The sequence below is a fragment of the Crotalus tigris genome, unplaced genomic scaffold, assembly GCF_016545835.1.
Source record: "Crotalus tigris isolate CLP2741 ecotype Arizona unplaced genomic scaffold, ASM1654583v1 scf7180000019856.1557650, whole genome shotgun sequence".
Taxonomy (NCBI): domain Eukaryota; kingdom Metazoa; phylum Chordata; class Lepidosauria; order Squamata; family Viperidae; genus Crotalus; species Crotalus tigris.
The window spans coordinates 383,112-401,415 of record NW_024097742.1 but is presented as its reverse complement, the minus strand read 5'-3'; the positions used below and the strand labels follow the sequence as shown (position 1 = coordinate 401,415).

General features: G+C 39.4%; 1 long non-coding RNA gene across 1 annotated transcript in view; it reads right to left on the bottom strand.

The window, feature by feature from the left end:
- Window positions 1-7,310: 7,310 nt before the first annotated feature.
- LOC120317869 overlaps window positions 7,311-18,304 on the bottom strand; it is a 62,635-nt gene continuing 51,641 nt past the window's right edge. Inside the window, exon 3 of the long non-coding RNA XR_005559328.1 lies at window positions 7,311-7,961. This is a non-coding gene — a long non-coding RNA (uncharacterized LOC120317869). The remainder of the gene's footprint in view (window positions 7,962-18,304) is intronic.

Here is an 18,304-nt window from a genome sequence, read left to right as displayed (position 1 = left end):
GTGAATGGTACAAGCGTCCGAGTTATTGGATCATATACAGCCTTCCTTGACATGGTAGATCAAGATCCTTTTTGCTATTGAGTGAAAGATCAGAGATATTAAAAGATAGTGGAGCTAGTTATGTGTGGGTTGGATGGCCTGACAATTAAGTAGATAAATAGGTGGCTTAAGATCTCATTAGTGTTGCTTGTCAGACTGAAGTGAGATATTGAGGACTATCACAAGATCAAATCCTGGACTCTTCCCACATTTTTATTAATGACTTATTTGACCTGCCCTGACAAGATTGTCTGTGAAAATGGGTTTGGAGCAGTAGGTGCTTAAAAATACATAGCAAGAAAAAGGAGGATGAATGCCTTGGAAAAACCAGAAGGACATAAGATGACTGAATAGGCTAAACAAGCAAGAAAGGAACCCCCCCCCCAGTGAATAAATAGAGGAAATCAAGAAGTAAAAGAAAATGAATTATGTTTTTAAGATTAAAAAAAATAACAGGAAAATTTAATATTAAGAGAACTCACAACACGATCATGGAAGAAGTAGAAAAGGCAAGTGGTTAAAGGAAGAAAGATAATAAGCATTTTATGAGTATAATTATATAACAGGAAATGTTTACGGAGAAAGAGAAAATAGGAATCAGCTCCTTTAAAAAGTGACGTTCGACACAGAATAGACCAGCTTCAAATAGGAAAACATCAGATATTTTTCACTGAGGCAATGGAAAGATTAATCAATATTACAGGTAGTCTTTGACTTATCACAGTTGGGACAGGAACTTAGATCGTTAGGCACGCTTCATTTTGTGACTTATTCTGCTGCAGTTGTTAAGTGAATAACTTAGTTGTTAAGCAAATTCTACTTCCCCCATTGACTTTGCTTGTTGGAAACTCCCTGGGAAGGTTGCAAGTGATGATTGTGTGATCCTGAGCTGCCACAACTATCAAAAATACATGTGGTGGGATGTATGTAGTTTGGATTCCCAGGAAGGAGGGGCTGCTTTCCAGAGGGCAAAGAGATAGTAGAGCTTGAAAAGTCTGGTCTGCAAGAAGAGAGTTACAACAGCTCCTTCCTAGCTATTCCCAGAGTATAGCTGTAATTATGCAAGTAGTTGCTTTAGACTGGCAAAATTCTGTCTGTAGATGAAGAAAACTCTTCTTAAGTAATTCCACATTTCATTCTTGGGTCGTGATAATAAATGCTGGTTGTCAAGCACCCAAATTTTGATCATGCCCCAAGGATGCTGCAATAGTCATAAATGTATAAGGACTGGTCATAAGTCTCTCTTTGGCACCATCATAACTTTGAATGATTGATAAACAGTCATACAGTATGTCAAGGACTACCTGTATTCCAGGAGTCATGTTTTAATGACGATTTTAAAATAAGTTTTTTTTAGATAGTATCTCTAAACTTCTTTTTACTTTATTACATTCCTCTCTGGATACTTCCTAGCATGTTAAGTCTATCTGTCTCTATCTCTATCTCTCTAACTCATGTTACACTGACATACCTGCTGAACTATTTAAAGCTGCAGGCAATTAAACTGATGACAGCTGTATGACAACAAATAAGGGGAAAAAACTGTGTCACCCAGGAATTGGAACAAATTGGTATGCATATACCAAAGAAAGATTGTGCCAAAGAACATGTAAATCATTGAATAACTGCACTTAAAAAGAAGAATAGAGGCATACATGGAGAAGGGGATGGTGAATGAACAGGCAGGTTTCTGAAAAGTCAGATAAGACACAAGATCGAGCTGCTAAGAAGGATAATATAAGGAGCAAGAAAATATAAGAGCAGGTGTACCTTTCTTCTATTCTCTACAACAAATCCTTTGTTTAAATCATGCCAGAATATGTAATATAGTACATGAGTGTGCCAGAATACCTTATCATTCTCTTAAGGGGTCTTTACAATATAGGAGAGACTAATGCACAAACTGACTTTGGGAGAAACAAAATGTTTCTCCGCTCTATAAAGTAGACCAGACCAAGAAACCCATGCCACAGAGATTTAAAACTACTTTTATTAGAACATCTGCAGTAAGACAATTTTGAAAGTCTGCTTGTGCTTCCTCACTCCATCACTTTATCTTTGTGTGAATTAGGGAGAGATTTATCTGAGATATTTTATCTAATTAATTTGTTGGGGAGGATTTAAGCACCGTTTGTCTGATGAGTGCCTTGGTAGAGATTCTTCCTTCTGTCTTTCAAAGTTATCCCCTATGCCCTTTAAAGTGGTTCAGTATAGGAAAGAGAATAAAATGTGAATGCACATTATCTCTGTTTATAAAGCTGACAAAAGAATGGCAGGTTTGAAATAGATGACTGTGGGACTAAAAATACAAGACTAAAACACTTGGAGGGATGGAGACAACATCACATTGTTAGCTGAAAGTAAGATTAGAAGAGCTCATTAGGAAAGTAGACTGGAAAGTGTAAAATCTGAGTTAATATTAAATATAAAGAAGACAATAATAACAACTAGAATGTGTATTAAATTTGTTGTGAATGGTGAAAAGTGAAGGTGGTAGGTAGGTGGCCTTTGCTAGAAAAGTGAAGAAGAGCCAATTTCCTGGAAGGAAAATGAAGAGGAACAATTCAATATTAACAAAATAGCTAATCTTTTTTTGAAATTAAAGTAGTAATAGGTTTCCATCTAAAGAAAAGAAGAAGCACAAGTCCAAGTCTGTTACAATGCAACAGATGTGATTTGCCACTGGACTTGTAGTCCTTCTCTTGACAAAGCATGTGTTGGGGGGAAAAAAGCTGGAATAAAGATTGTGATTCATTTGAAAAGCTCTGAACATTAATAGTATGTCATAACTAAGTTGGGACTGATAATAAATAACTACATGGAAGACAGAATTGCAAAGATGAGCCCATCTTATTAGTGTCAGATTTCACTTAGCTCTTGTGACAGAAAGAATGTAAAAAATCTACCCCAGATAATATTTTGTTCTCTGCTGTCTAAAGAAAGTGAATTGGCATAGCACTTGTGTATATATACCTATGTTTAAATCACAAAACAGGGCCATAAGCTTTCAACGTAACAGTTATCAGCTTAAAGTGAAGGTGGATGCTATGCAGCCAATGCAGTTCTTTAAAAGAAAATGATTTAATCTAGAAATATTCCTTTTGCTTTGCATTGGTTCTTGGTACAATCCTGTATATAATTTCTTCAGAAATAATTTTCCTTTTGATCAAAGATATTCCAAGATAAGTGTATACACTAACATCTGCTTTTCCTATAAAATAATCTGAAGAATATTTATCATATATCTGTGGCAATCGATAAAACTCTCAGTAATTACAAAAAAGGCATTACAATCAACATATACACAATGCACCTAAAATTACAAAGGTCATAAAAGCTAATATAAATCAGTATAGGGCATCAGCCTCTTTAATAACTTAGTTTCCAAAAGTTTATGGGAGGCTAAAAGTGAATGTATTTCTGACTTTCCATTTTGAACTGCAGCTCAAAATATTATTTCTCACCTTGTTTTTCATATTGCAGATTTGTATTTGTATTTAACTTTATTTATATGCCGCCCAATCCCAAAGGACTCAATTTGTAAACTCAAAGTCAACTCAGAAGATGGTTATAGTTTGATAAAACTATATCCATTGTAAGGTGAAGAGGTGATGGAAGTTTAGTTTATTGAATGTACGCAATGAAGTGTCCCATGTCCCCTGCTCAATGTAGAGAAAATTTATGCCCCTTCTATGCTAAGATCTGAAACTCAAATACTTTGGCCACTGAATGAGAGGAGAGGACTCATTGGAAAAGCCCCTGATATTGAGAAAGATTGAAGGCAAAAGAAGAAGGGGACGGCAGAGGATGAGATGGCTAGATAGTGTCATTGAAGCATTGGGCCTGGGTTTGGGCAAACTCTGCATGATAATGGAGGACAGGAGGCCTGGCCTGCTGTGGTCCATGGCATTGTGGAGAGTCGGACATGACTTAGCGACTGAACAACAAAATCCCAAGACCTGTGCTAAGGGAAGCAGACCTACTGATTGCCAAGTCAGATTCCTGGTGACTTACAACACTCTGTGAAAAAACCAACATAAAAACACAGCAATAATAAACAAACAACAAAAAACCAATAGCAAAACAGATTAAACATACCATCCTAAATTTTGAAGACATTGCAAGTTTAACCAGCACCCTCAAGGCCAAACTTTTCCTTCCAGAAAGGAGCTGCATCTTTGTAATTTGAGTCCACTAGTTCAAGTATTTCCCATCCAGGGCAAAAGAAAAACTTGTTTCAGCAGCTACAAAACAGCTCTTCAAATACTTCAAAGTTGCTATCCTGTCATCTCAATCTCCAGGCTAAACATACAGCGGTCTTTCTGTCTTCCCTCACAGGAGCTGCTGTTGAGGCCTCTTACCATCTCTGACATCCTTGTCTGTATGTCTGGATATATTTCAGATTTTGACACACACCTTAAACTGGCACATGCAAAATTAGACACAATTGAGCTATGTCTGAAACAAAGTGGAGCTGTCCTATTAGATCTCACAAACCGGATGTTATACTTCAGTTGATGCTACCTAGAAATGCCTTTGCCTTTTAAACTGCTATACCCCCTTGCTGACTCATACTCAGGTTTATGTCCACTAGCCCAGTAAACTAGATCAGGGGTCCTCAACCCCTGGTCCGTGGACCGGCATTGAGCAGTGGCATGCCAGAAACCGGGCCACACAAACAAGCAATGTTCATGGAAGGCAGGCAGCACGTGAAACCACACCTCCTCTGGTCCACAAAAAAACCTCTCTCCACAGAACCGGTTTCTGGTGCCCAAAAGGCTGGGGCCATCTGAACTAGATGGTTGATATTTACTGGCTATATCTCAAGGTATAGCTACCATGCTGATCAAGGAGGAAGGAATTAATAAGGTCACCCTGATGGATTTATCAATAACATTCCAATGTCATTCTCTAATTTACACTGTTTCTGCCTTTGTTGTGTCTTTGAAAAATAGTAGGCTGAGCACTACTTATTGAGTAGTAGTAGTAGTAATGGTAGTAATGTTTAGACTCTAGAAAGAGTGCAGAGGAAAGCAACAAAGATCATTAGAGGACTGGAGGCTAAACTGTACAATGAATGGTTATGAGAACTGGGAATATCTAATCTAATGAAAGGAAGGATAAGGGGTAACATGATAGCAGTCTTCCAATATTTGAGGGGTTTACAACCTATTCTCCAATGCACTTAAGGGCAAGACAAGAAGTAAACAATAGAAGTTTAATGAAGAGCGATCCAACCTAGAATTAAGGAGAAATTTCCTGTCAGTGAGAACAATTCGGTGGAATTACTTGCCTCCAGAAGTTTTGGCTGCTCCATCACTGGAGGTTTTTAAAAAGAGATTGGACAGCCATTTGTCCAAAATGGTATAGAGTCTCTTGCTTAAGCAGGAGGTTGGACTAGAAGACCTCCAAGGTTTCTTCCAACTCTGTCATTCTGTATTCTGCATATAAACTATGGTTCTGTTTTTCATTTATCTCCCACCTTTATTCACTAGAAGCATTCAGGGTAGCTAACCCAAATTAAGTATTGACTTCCATCTTGTTCTACAGAACATACCCTCTAGGTATGTTGGGACTGAAACTCCAAAAATGAGTAGCCTCAAAACATCTAAAGAACAAGCTGAGAAGGTTAATGTAGACATGTACCCTGCCCCTTTTTAAGGAGAAGTGTAAAGAGGAGGATAGGAGGTTTGATTTTGACTTCTTGGGAGTAAGTATTAAAATCGTACAAGCAGGAGTTATCATTATTTATAACTCTATAATTATTATGGAGTTTTTCCACATAGGAATGCCCTAAGAAGCTCAGAGTGTAAAAACCAACTATCTTCCAATAAATAGCCACAGTATGGGTTGTTGTCGGATTAGACTGCCAATTGGGAATGGGAATCCCTTTTGCCATCATAACCTCAGGGCTGCATGGAGAGGCAGGAGTCCCAGCTAAGGAGCAGGGGGAATGCGGGTGCTGCAGGCAGGAGCTGGGGAGAATGGACAGGCCAACAACAACATGGTGGATGGCCACTGGGAAGCATGGGCAGACAGAGGGAAGATGTTAAGGAATATGAGATTCCTGAGATCTCATTTGCCATAGAAGGACTTCTCAGGAGAAAAAGCAGCAGGAGTTTCAGGAGCGACTTGCAACCTTCCCTGCTAACTTCCCTTTGCTTGTGGGAAACTGGCAGGGAAGGTCACAAATGGTGATCATGTGACTGTAGGGACACTCTGATGGCTGAAACTTCATGGTTGCTGAATGAGTGATCGTAGGTGGAGGACTACCTCTAAACAGAATCAATTCATTCCAAAACATAATATATTAGTTGGAAGAAACACTTCCATTCAGTAATACTAACTGTGACTGGAGCAGCATGTAACATTTTAAATTCATTCTCAAACCTGTAGCATCAATCATTCAGAAACACAACATCAGTTGATATTATATATCAATAATACTCAAAGCCGTCTCAGACGCACTAACGTTTTTCGGCATTGTCCAGGATTGATAAATGAGACAGCCAGCAGCCTATCACTTTCGCCAAACCATCAGATTTCTTCCATATGGCAGTCAAGAGCTCTTCTATGTCACCCCACCCCACCCCACTTCATTTTGGAGAGCAATAGAAAGGAGAAGAGGGAAACGCGCCACTCATGTTTGGCTGCTCCTGCTGGTTTGGGCTTCTGCCAGTATTCAGAGACTCAACCCACAAGTTACTGAGCCACTCAGTGTTTCAAGCACTGAAAGAAATGCTTCCCTGTAGATAAATATCCACATTTTCTCAGCTGAGTTGGGAGATGGAACAGAGAGGCAGGAGTGAGACTACAAATGGCTTTCCGGAAAGTATTGATTCTGCAAATCCAGCACCAGGTCAATATGACCCAAGCCCTCCAAACGGCAAGGTATTGTATTCTTATGACATTGACCTACAACAGCCATGTGTAGTGTGTGAACCCAAAATAGGATTATTAAACATGGCTAAGTCCATTGTTTAAATACAGCCAATTGTTTCCCAGTCATTGCTCAGCAGGCAGTGGCAACTTCTGGATATGCATCAAAGCCCAGCGTTTTTCAGAACACCGGGAAACCTTTTATATGTTTTAAGTAGAGGTTGCTTTTCTATTAGAAGAGGAACAGAAGCCTTGTGCCCTGTCCTTTGCATGTAGCTCTTAGAAGCACATGCAGCAAAGGAGAGCTCATTGCCTCTCTTATTTTGGTCTTCCACTGCTCTCACCATTAAAGAGCTTTTCCTGACGTTCACTCAGAATCTTGTAATTTGTGACCATTATCCCTCTTCCCTGCATTCTGGGGTAAAAAAGATCCAGTCTCTGCTTTTTTTTAAATGAGATTTTTTTTTGAGCTACTTGAAGAGCACTGTTATCACATAGTCCTCTCAATCTGGCCAGGTTGGACTAATTCCCAATTTCATCCCTTCCATTGCTGAGGCCACAGTTTGTCCAAGTTTGAAGGATTCTTCGAGATGAGAAATGGCACCCCAAGGCAAAGAGTTTACCCTCGTTAAAATAATGATTGAAATGGGTAACGTGAGGTTAAAACACAAGGAAGTAATTCATGACATGACAGTTGAAAGATAGCAGAACTAAAACATTCAGCAACACTTCTATTCTTTAAAAAAGCAGATTATAAGATAAAAAGTTGGAAGCAAAGAGACCTTTACCAGGAATCAACCATTGTATTTATCCAAAAGGGAGATGACCCCAAAATCAAGACAATCCCCTTAAAGCAGAGGTCCCCAACCTTTTGGGAACCAGGGACCAGTTCCATGGAACGAGGTTTTTCTGCGGACCGGAGGGGGTGTGGTTTCATGTACTGCCTGCATCCTGCAGATGGGGCTTTGCTTGTTTGCGCGGACCAGTTTCTGGCATGCTGCAGCCCGGTGCCGGTCCATGGACCGAGAGTTGGGGTTCTCTGCCTTAAAGGAAGGAGAGAAGAGACAGAAAAAAATTAAATAAATAAACACTGTACAATTACCAGCTCCTCCCCTTTTTCAATGTAGGATTGTCAGCTCAAGCTGAAACCAGAGCCAAAAATCCCGCCCCACTCAAAAAAATATGTCTCTGTGTGACTTGTACACGAGTGTGGTATATATTTCTGCATACAGATACTTGCCAGAAGCCACAAAAAAAGATAGGGGCAGAAAACACGCACACACACATTATCCATTAATAGCATGGATTAAAATCAACTGCCTGTAAAATGAGGTAGCCCATTTAAGAAATTAATTGATCCCTGCCTGCACATACCAACTGTTCTCTCTCTCTCACCCTCAACCCCTCTCAAAGACACACGCAAACATTGCCTTCTCCTCTTTCCAGCAGAAACAGCAAAAAAAGAAAATAACAACCTGAAGTTGGGGTAAGGAAAGAGAAGGAAAGGAAGGAAAAGCCAGATTGGGTAGTAATATAGTGTGGCCAAAACACAATGGACAGGAAAGAAAAAAGGGAGAGAATCCCTACTAATGCATTAATTTTAAAAAAGGGCTAACATAAATAGCCTCTCTGAAATCACGTTTCACCTTCTGGTTAATCTTCAAAGATGTCTCTCTTGTTCCACAGACAAGTAGCCCAGCTTTGCTGATTTTTTTCTACCTCCTGTCCAATCCTTCATTTTCAGACCATGTAAGGTAGCCCTCCCATGTTTGGAGGAAAAAGTTGGTAAATAAGTGCAGTGGATTCAGTCTGAAGGAGCACAGCACAAAGTAGAAGAACCAAGCTTTATGGCAACTATTGTGCTTTCTTGCTTTACAAGACAGAGAGATCCCCAACATCCAGTTTTGGTCACCACGATGTAAAAAAGATGCTGAGACTCTAGAAAGAGTACAGAGAAGAGCAACAAAGATGATTAGGGGATTGGAGGCTAAAACATATAAGGAACAGTTGCTGGAATTGGGTATGTCTAGTTTAACGAAGAAAAGGACGAGAGGGGACATGATAGCAGTGTTCCGATATCTCAGGGGCTGCCACAAAGAAGAGGGAGTCAAGCTATTCTCCAAAGCGCCTGAAGGCAGGACAAGAAGCAATGGATGGAAACTAAGCAAGGAGAGAAGCAATCTAGAACTAAGGAGAAACTTCCTGATAGTTAGAACAATTAACCAGTGGAACAACCTGCCTCCAGAAGCAGTGAATGCTCCAACACTGGAAGTTTTTAAGAAGAGACTGGACAGCCATTTGTCCAAAATGTATAGGATTTCCTGCCTGAGCAGGGGGTTGGACTCGATGACCTCCAAGGTCCCCCTTCCAACTTTATTATTATTATATTATGGATCATCGCACAGTCAGCCAGATGTTCAGACTGGATTTGGCATTTTGTCTACCTATCGAGTCCTTACCCAGGACCTGGGATAGGCAGATGTGGATGTTTGATGGTATTACAGGTATCGTCGCAGGATGGAAGCAGTTCCTAGTAAGGCCGCCTTTTGCAATTGACTAATAGCGAATTTGTCAATGCCAATGGTGTTCAAGTGGTGCTCCAGTTGTTTTGGGATTGCACCCAAGGAGCCTATTACTATTGGTACTACCCTTGCTTGCTTTTGCCACAGTCTTTCTATTTCTATTTGTAGGTCTTTGCATTTTGTTATCTTCTCCAGTTCTTTCTCGTCTATTCTGCTGTCTCCAGGCACTGCTGCGTCCACTATCCAGACTTTTTTGTCTTTCTTATCGACAATTGTTAAGTCTGGGGTGTTATGTTGCAGGTTGCTTGTCTGTTTGAATTCTGAAGTCCCAGAGCAGTTTAATTTTATCATTTTCTATGACTTTCTCTATTTTATGATCCCACCAGTTTTTGCTTATAGGCAAATGATATTTTTTGCAGATCTTCCAATGCACCATTGTTGCTACTTTGTCATGCCGCTGCTTGTAGTCAGTCTGTGCAATCTTCTTGCAACAGCTTACCAGGTGGTTCACTGTTTCTTCAGCTTCTTTGCATAAGCGGCACTTACTGTCTGTTGCTGTCTTCTCAATTTTGACTTTATATGCATTTGTCCTTAAGGCTTGGTCTTGTGCAGCCAGAATTAGTCCCTCAGATTATTATTATTATTATTATTATTATTATTATTATTATTATTATTATTGTTGTTGTTGTTGTTGTTGTTGTTGTTGTTGTTGTTGTTGTTATGAAGGAAACTCCTTTATTAGGGTTGCCCTTGGGAGTGGGTAAGGTTCCTGTTCTTTGGGTTAGATGAGATCGCACATGGGGGGGGGGCTTTGTCTTGGGATAAGAGAGTCAATTTGGATCTGATAGAATTAGGTGAAGAGATGAAGTGGGTTTGACTCCAGTGGGTTTGATGTCCAAAAAGATGGGGGAGGGGTGAGAAGCAGCTTCCATTTTATTTGTTAAATTTATTTTCTCCTCTAACTCAAATTAAGGGATTACAGGGTAGTAAAAAGGGAGGGTTGTTTTTTCCCCCTCCACTCCACTACATACAATATAGGGAGCTGCATATTTTGAATGCTATAGAGATACTAGCATCCTTTGTATTTGTCCTTCTGACAAGGCTTCCCAGAAATTGGGGTACTTTGATTTCTGTCCCCCAGGATCCAGCTAGTCATGCAATTGATTTAGTTCCTATGTTTATAAAAATGTGCATTTATCATTTGTATATGACCCTGCCCCAAATTTGAATGTGTGAGAGCAAAAGAAGTGGAGAAGGTACTTGCTTTTCCATCCAAGGGATGCACAAAACAGTTTATAATGCTAAACACTAACAGCTAGTTATGCTGAGACTGTTCCCTCATAAACTCATTTAGTATCAAGACAGGGCAAGAAATGGCAAGGAGCTTAATGCTATATTCCAGTCTCCTGGAATAAAATGGTTTTAATTGGATCAATAGGGATTGCAATTCTGTGATCTTTACTGGCAAATCTTTTCTAGAATTCATTCGAAATGCCAAAGTCCAAGAAGATGTCAGGCTCACTTGACCAGAAGGTAGTGATGGCTCAGCAGGACCCTCAGAGGAAGCACTTTGTGAGATTTCACACATGCACCCAGCACAACCTTTGAGTCATCAGTGGCAAGATTGCTGGATGGGAGCAACAATGACTGTCTCTGCATTTCTGTCAAAGTATAAATGCTGCACAAGAAAGCCTCCTATGTAATATAACTGTGCTCTGTATGATAATAGTGGCTTAAGAGAGTCAGCTTTTACATTTCATATTTTTCCTTGCTCTTAATAATGCTGCTTTCTATTCTGAGCCCCTATGAATAGGTTGCGAGATAAATCAAAACTGTACTGTAGCACTGTAACAGTGCAAAGCTTCCTTGAATGATGGTGCTGAATTTCCTCTTAGGGAAAATGCAAGTGTGTGTGTGTGTGTGTGTGTGTGTGTGTGTGTGTGTGTGTGTAGAATATGCCTCCATAATGAGCTTTTTAGTATATAGCGGAATGAAATAATAGAAGTAGAATCACTCTGGACAATTGGAAAAGACATTCTTTCTACATATTCTTTTCCTCCTTCTGCTGCTGAACATCAGTCACTTCTGTAAGTGATAACAGAAGATAATAAGTGGAAGAGTGCAGGGTGGGGGGAAACTAGATAGTACAGGATATAAAAATGGAGAGAAGGATAATGGCCATGATAGGCAGGGGAAAATGGGGCAAGTCCTTCCAGAGGCAATGTAGTTCTGACCTGTACTTCTTGCCCCTGGACAAGGAAACAAGGAAGCAGTAATTTTATTTCTGGGTGCTCCAGACTCAGGACAATGCTACTAGGAGCGCTGGTGGCACGGTGGTTAGAATGCAATATTGCTGACAAACTCTGCCCGCAGCCTGGAGTTCAATCCTGACAGAGCTCAAGATTAACTCATCCTTCCATCCTTTTGTGGTCAGTAATATAAGGACCCGGATTGTTGGGGGCAATACGCTGACAGTGTAAACTACCCAGAGAATGCTGTAAAGCACTATGGAGCAGCATATAAGTCTAAGCGCTATTGGTATTAAACACCAGGTCTGTAGGTAATAAAACCAACCTCTTCCAGAATTTAACTGTGAGCCAGAAGAAAGACCTGGCATGTATCCCCAAGATCTAATTGGAAGAAATGGACATCTTTCTCATGAAGAGCTCTTCAGCTAGCTTTTGGATCTCATATCAATCCTGACTTTAGGGCAGGACAGGTGATGTGGCAATTGTGTACCAAGAGACCCCCAGAAGTTGCAAGCTGTGCTATTTGGAGGTTTCAGGAACATGAGGTCTTGCTCATATTGCTGGGCCAAAGGACAAGCTGGGGCTACTGTTGTATTGTCCTCCTAGCTGCACAGCAGCCTTCTTCACTGAACTATTTAATTTTATTGTAGGATAAGTTGTGCATTTACTCAAATTATTGGTACTGACTAATTTCAACTTTTTATTTCTGGGATTGAAAGCAGCTATGGCAATTGTTTCCTTTCCTTTCCTTTTCATTTTACTAGTATTAGTTTTTATCTTATTAATTGTAATGCACAATAAAATAGTTATAAAAAATCATTTCCCTGGTGTGTACCTAAAGTCATCTATCTGGCAATTTTTCCAGCTGCCTTGCTCCTTGGAGGAAGAGCAGCTCTGCTGCTAGTAAATTGACTTTGTTTTCTTAGATTAGTCCGCAAACATTACAAAATGACTGTCACTATCCAGGACCATTTCTGTGGCAGGAAAAAAACTATACTGTACTGCCTGAATGAAAAATAAAGCCAAAGTTAACTTGTTTGTGATCTGAATGCAAAAGATAATAATGCGGTACAATGCAGACTCTCGTTTTTGGAAATCCGATTCTTTTAGGCCTGAAGAAAATCTTGTCCAAAACATCTTAGGAAACTCAAAGGTTATTCATTCAATTATTTGAAAATTAGCTTTGTGCCTTTTCATTTTCAGTACAAAAACATGATGACATGTAATGGACTGAAAACAAGAACTGGTATAACAAGGAAATGCTCCAATGTACTCAAATAGCTTTGGCCAAGTCAAGTTCCCCAAAAGAGAGATGGCTGAATTGACAGTCCAAGAAAGGATATTCCCAAATAAAGTGCCACTTCAAAAACATCATCTCAACAGACAGCAACACATGTGCAGTCCTGGGCTTGGTTCGTCAGGGCTCACAATCTGAGCAGAGTCAGGTCTGGTTGGCGCTTACCTGGGAGACCACCAAGGAACGTAGTGCTACAGGCTGGATTGTGAGGAATATTTTGGAAGATGCCAATGGCCAAACAGCTTACATACGGTTGCCACAAACGCTGCAACTTGCACGACTGTGCTTATGTCACGACCAGGACTCAAGCTCAATCTAAGGAGATCTTTACATTTCCAAAATGTCTTCATTGTTTGAATGTGCTTGTTTTATAAATGCTTGCAACAATGCAAAAAGAAGCCAGATCTTAAGGCAGGTTTTTTTAAACACTTATTTTATATTTATATCCATCTACTCTTCTGTCAACATACATTTTGAAAGACAAAGATTGGCCTAAAGCAATTTAATTCCATGATCAGGCATGGCCTTGAATTTGGTTCTTGTCAGTTTTAGTTTTAACACCTGAATTGTTAGGTCACGCTGGTATCTAGGATGATGCGGAAGGAAGCTGTCTTCAATACATTCCAGTTCTGTTTCATAAAGAATTGTAAAGGTTAATTTGCAAGGAAACAAATAGGCAATCAATAAAAATGATGCATGATTAGAGTTATATTTATACCTGAGCTCCAGAGCAGACTCTGCTGGCTGTGTTTTGAAATAGTGGAATTTTCTAGAGGGCTTCAGAGGAAACCTCACACACTTAGCATTAATCTGAACATAATATTTCCATTTAATTGTAGTGGCTAATAGTTATTGTAAAATTATAATTTTATTACTCATCTCCTGGATAAGAAATTAATAAGGAATCAAGGAAACATGCCTCAGTCTAAGCGAAAATCTGTGGCCCTGTGGAATGGATATCTCAATCAGTTCTGAAAATCCCCAACAAGGCTTCCCTAATAATGCATGAAACAGAATTAAAATAATTGAAAAGAACTGTAGGAAGCAGTAGGAAGGGAAATATTTTCTCTAAGAAGGAATATAGAGGTTTGGATCAGCCAAGTGTCTTACTTTCAATCCTTTGCAAACGGTGTGATTGGGTTCTTACATTTTGGCTTCACTATCTGGGAAAGCAGCTAATGAATCGATAATTTTAAGTGCCTGGAAAGATTTTTCTGTTTGCAATGTCCATTTCAAGATTTAACTAAAACCTGGTTTTTTTCAAAAATAATTTTTTCTTAAGTTTTCTTTTGTTTCATGCCCCTTCTATTCAGGGACTTGTGGTTAACATTTAATTGGAGCCCTGGTGGCACAGTGATTAGAATGCAATTTTGCAGGCAAACTCTGCCCACAGCCTGGAGTTTGATCCTGATGGGGCTCATGGTTGACTCAGCTTTTCATCCATTAGAGTTTGGTAAAATGAAGACACAAATTGTTGGGGGAAATATGCAAATAATGCTTCTACATTGTAAACTGCCCAGAGAGTGCTGTAAAGCACTATGAAGTGGTATATAAGTCTAAATGTAATTGCTATTGCTAATTATAAGTTTCCAACTACTGCTCCAAGAGCTTTGGTGAGCTTTGTTCCCCACCAGACACATTGTGTATGCTGGAAATTGTATGCTTCACAGCACTGACCATTCATATTACAATAAATTCCCAAACTGAATTAAATAACAAGTACATTATATACTGCACAAAACCTTGCTATGCTTCAAAATGGTCTGTAGGATAAGTTACCGTTTAGTGGATTCATACTTCATAAGAGTTGCCACATGTAAACTGAATGAAGAACTGCTGTGCTGTCTTACCTGAATTCAGACTGTCTTGTTTAGCAAGCCTTCGCACAAACCAATCTTCATGGGAAGGCGATACACAGGTGTTGGGGTCTTTTCCAGGTTGCCTCTTCTTGAAGAGGCATTTCTGCTGGGATGCTACGCAAAGATAGCCAGGCAGAGACAACTCGGGAAAGCTCTCAGAGGAATTTACTGCAGTTGCCTCCACAGTTTAGAATAGAATAGAGTAGAGTAGAGTAGAGTAAAGTAGAGTAGAGTAGAGTACAGCAGAGCAGAGCAGAGCAGAGCAGAGCACAGCAGAGAAGAGAAGAGAAGAGAAGAGGAAGGGACCTTGGAGGTCTTCTAGTCCAGCCCCCCCGCTCAAGCAGAAGAACCTATACTATCTCAGACAAGTGACTGTCTAGACTCTTAAAAATCTCCAGTGATGGAGCACCCATGATTTTTGAAGGCAAGCTGTCCCACTGGCTAATTATCCTCACTGTCAGAAAGTTTCTCTTTAATTCCAGGTTGCTTCTCTCTTTGTTCAGTTTCCAACCATTGTTTCTTGTCCTGCCCTCTGGTGCTTTGGTGAACAATGTGACCCCCTCTTCCTTGTGGCAGCCCCTCAAGTATTGGAATACTGCTATCATCTCTCCCCTATTTCTTCTTTTCTTTAGACTAGCCCAGGGGTAGGCAACCTTGGCTCTTTTATGACTCATGGACTTCAACTCCCAGAATTCCTGAGTCAGCATGGCTCAGCTTGGAAACTCTCCTTTCCCCTCAGCATGGCTGGCTCAGGAATTCTGGGAGTTGAAGTCCATGAGTCATAAAAGAGCCAAGGTTGCCTACCTCTGGACTAGCCAAACCCAAATCCTGCAGCCGTTCTTTGTATGTTTTAGTCTCCAGGCTTTTGATCATTTTAGTTGTTCTTCTCTGAATTTTTCCAAACTCTCAACAACTTTTTTGTGATATGGCCACCAAAATTTGCCTGCGGTATTCCAGATTGGTCTTACTAGGGTTTTATAAAGTGGTACTAATACTTCGCGTGATCTTGATTCTATGCATCTGTTTATACAACCCAGGATTGTATTAGCTTTTTTGTCTGCTGCTGCACACTGCTTGAGGACTGTTGTGTTTGTGCCAGCAGCCTCTGCAAAAGCCCCTTCCTCTCTTGTGCACAACCATAGATGTTTAAGGTCCTGCAACATAATGCAATGCAGGTCCACTGAGCCTGCTCAGAGAATGGGGAAAGATTTTATATCAGGGGAGCCAGGTAGAGTGCTGCTATGCCTCCTTCTACTAGTTGGATCATAGCTGTCCTAGTTTTACAGGCATTAATGAATTGAAGGGAACAAATGCAGATGTAATGGAGAAAGGAAGAAGGGAGGGAGGAACCTGTATTCTTATGGGAACATAATGTTTAAAAAAGAATGAGTGCTGCTGCTTTTATGAAAATATGAATTTAAGGCCAGCAAAAGGTGAACTGAGATGTAGAACAGAAGTATAGTTAAAATATATATTACAACTGGGCCTTTTTGTGGATTGTAGATTGCTTTAGGAAACAAAATGGGTTCATTTAGAAAGATTTGCTAAGCTAAAACAGATTTTTAAAGATCAGCTGATAACAGCTATCTTCTCCATTGCTCTTACAATCTATTTTCTTTTCTCTTTTTTCTTTTCTTTTCTTTTCTTTTCAAGAAGCCCTTCCCCTTCCTTTTCTACATTAGGATGAGGAAGTTTCTAAATTACCTTAGCAGATAGCTCTATTTTGTTGATCATTGTGAAGTTGCCAGGAACAGTTGTCATACAGGAGTCCTCAGAGGAAGGAAACGGGATGGAAAAGGAAAAATCCCTTAGTCAATGGACATAAAATGGACACACCAGCACAGCCTGCAGTTCTAATCACTGGGACATTTGAATTTTAGCCCTTTAGCCACAAAGCCAGTTGGGTGACTTTGGGCCAGTTTCTCTTGCCAACTCTAGGAAGGAGGCAATGGCAACCCACTGCTGAAAAACCTTGCCAAGAAAACTGAAGTGACCAGTCCAGGCACTTCCCAGGAGTTAAAAACTGATTCAAAGGCGCATACACACATAGCTGGAAATGGTTGAAAAATCTGTATTGAATTTTCTTTAAGTTAATTTTTCTTTGGGTGTGATCCATCACTCAGATCATCTATTCTCCCAAGGGACTGATTACTACTTGAAGTCCCTGATTTTTAGCACATCTTTATGCTGGAAACCAATTCAGTGCATCAATTGAGTACATTGAGCGCATAGAATCTTTTTGCATGTGTTAGAGAGCAATACAGCTAAACAGGAAGAGCCAACATTTTAATGGCTGGAAATATCCTTCTTTCTATGTACTGAGTGATCAAAGCTAGAATGACGTCATCAACAGTGGACAAAGCTACAAATTTTTTGAGTGCTGATGGGGTTTCAGCATATTGGCTTTTGCTCAATTTTTGATATACTAAACTGAATAACAAGACTTATATATTGTATGTTGTGATTCCAGAGTCAGATTTAAAAAACAGAAAATTTGACCTTTTAGAGGGGGCATTATATGTTTAATTACTTGTTTGAATAAGATTAAAAGAACGGATAACCCTTAGATATAATTAGACTTTTATAATGAAAGATATGATTTAGAATTAAGATAGCATTTTTTCCTTTTTTTATATGGGAAATATGAAGCTAAGAGGAGGATCGATATGAATAAAACTTTTAGCTATATAAATATAATTAATATTGAGAAAACCATAACTGATAAAGATATTTCAAATACTGATGGGAAATCAAACCTTAACAAGAGCACGAAAAACAGGATATTGATTAATGAATTGACATTATTGATTTATGAATTGATATTATTGTTATTTGTATGATATTAGTAAAATATGATGAAGATGCTTATATTTAACTCTGCATACATTAACAGTACCAAAAATTGTAATGGTGTTATAAGGAGAAAATGGTAAAAATATGGAGAAGAAAGGAGGATCAGGGAAAAAATGCTGGATTGTGTAGTACTGAACAGATTTATATTGAAGAAGATAAGGTTAAATATTTGAACCCAGACATGTTGTTTACTAAGCACTAAAGACTGTAATTCTTAAAAAATAATACAACATATTTCTAAAATTTGGATTGCTAGCAAAAAATTAAGGGAGAACTGGAATAGCTATTTCGAACTCTTTAGCTCTTTATCATATACAAATTTTAGAAATGTATATGATGTCACAGTTGTGACTGCTGCCTGTGGATGGCTCTAGTTTGAGCTGATACAAGGCAAAAGATTTCTCTCTCCCATATTTGGGCAACAGGGTGTAACATACAGCATTCTAGATAACTCCTCCCCTGTTTCTTTCCTCCTTAACACACCTGGCAAAAGCGAGACAGAGCTTGTGGCCTAGAGGTTAATACAGCTGCCTAACATGTAGACAGCCCAGGTTCGAATCTCAGAAGGGTATGTCTGGTTGAAAAGAGCTAAAGAGTTTGAAATAG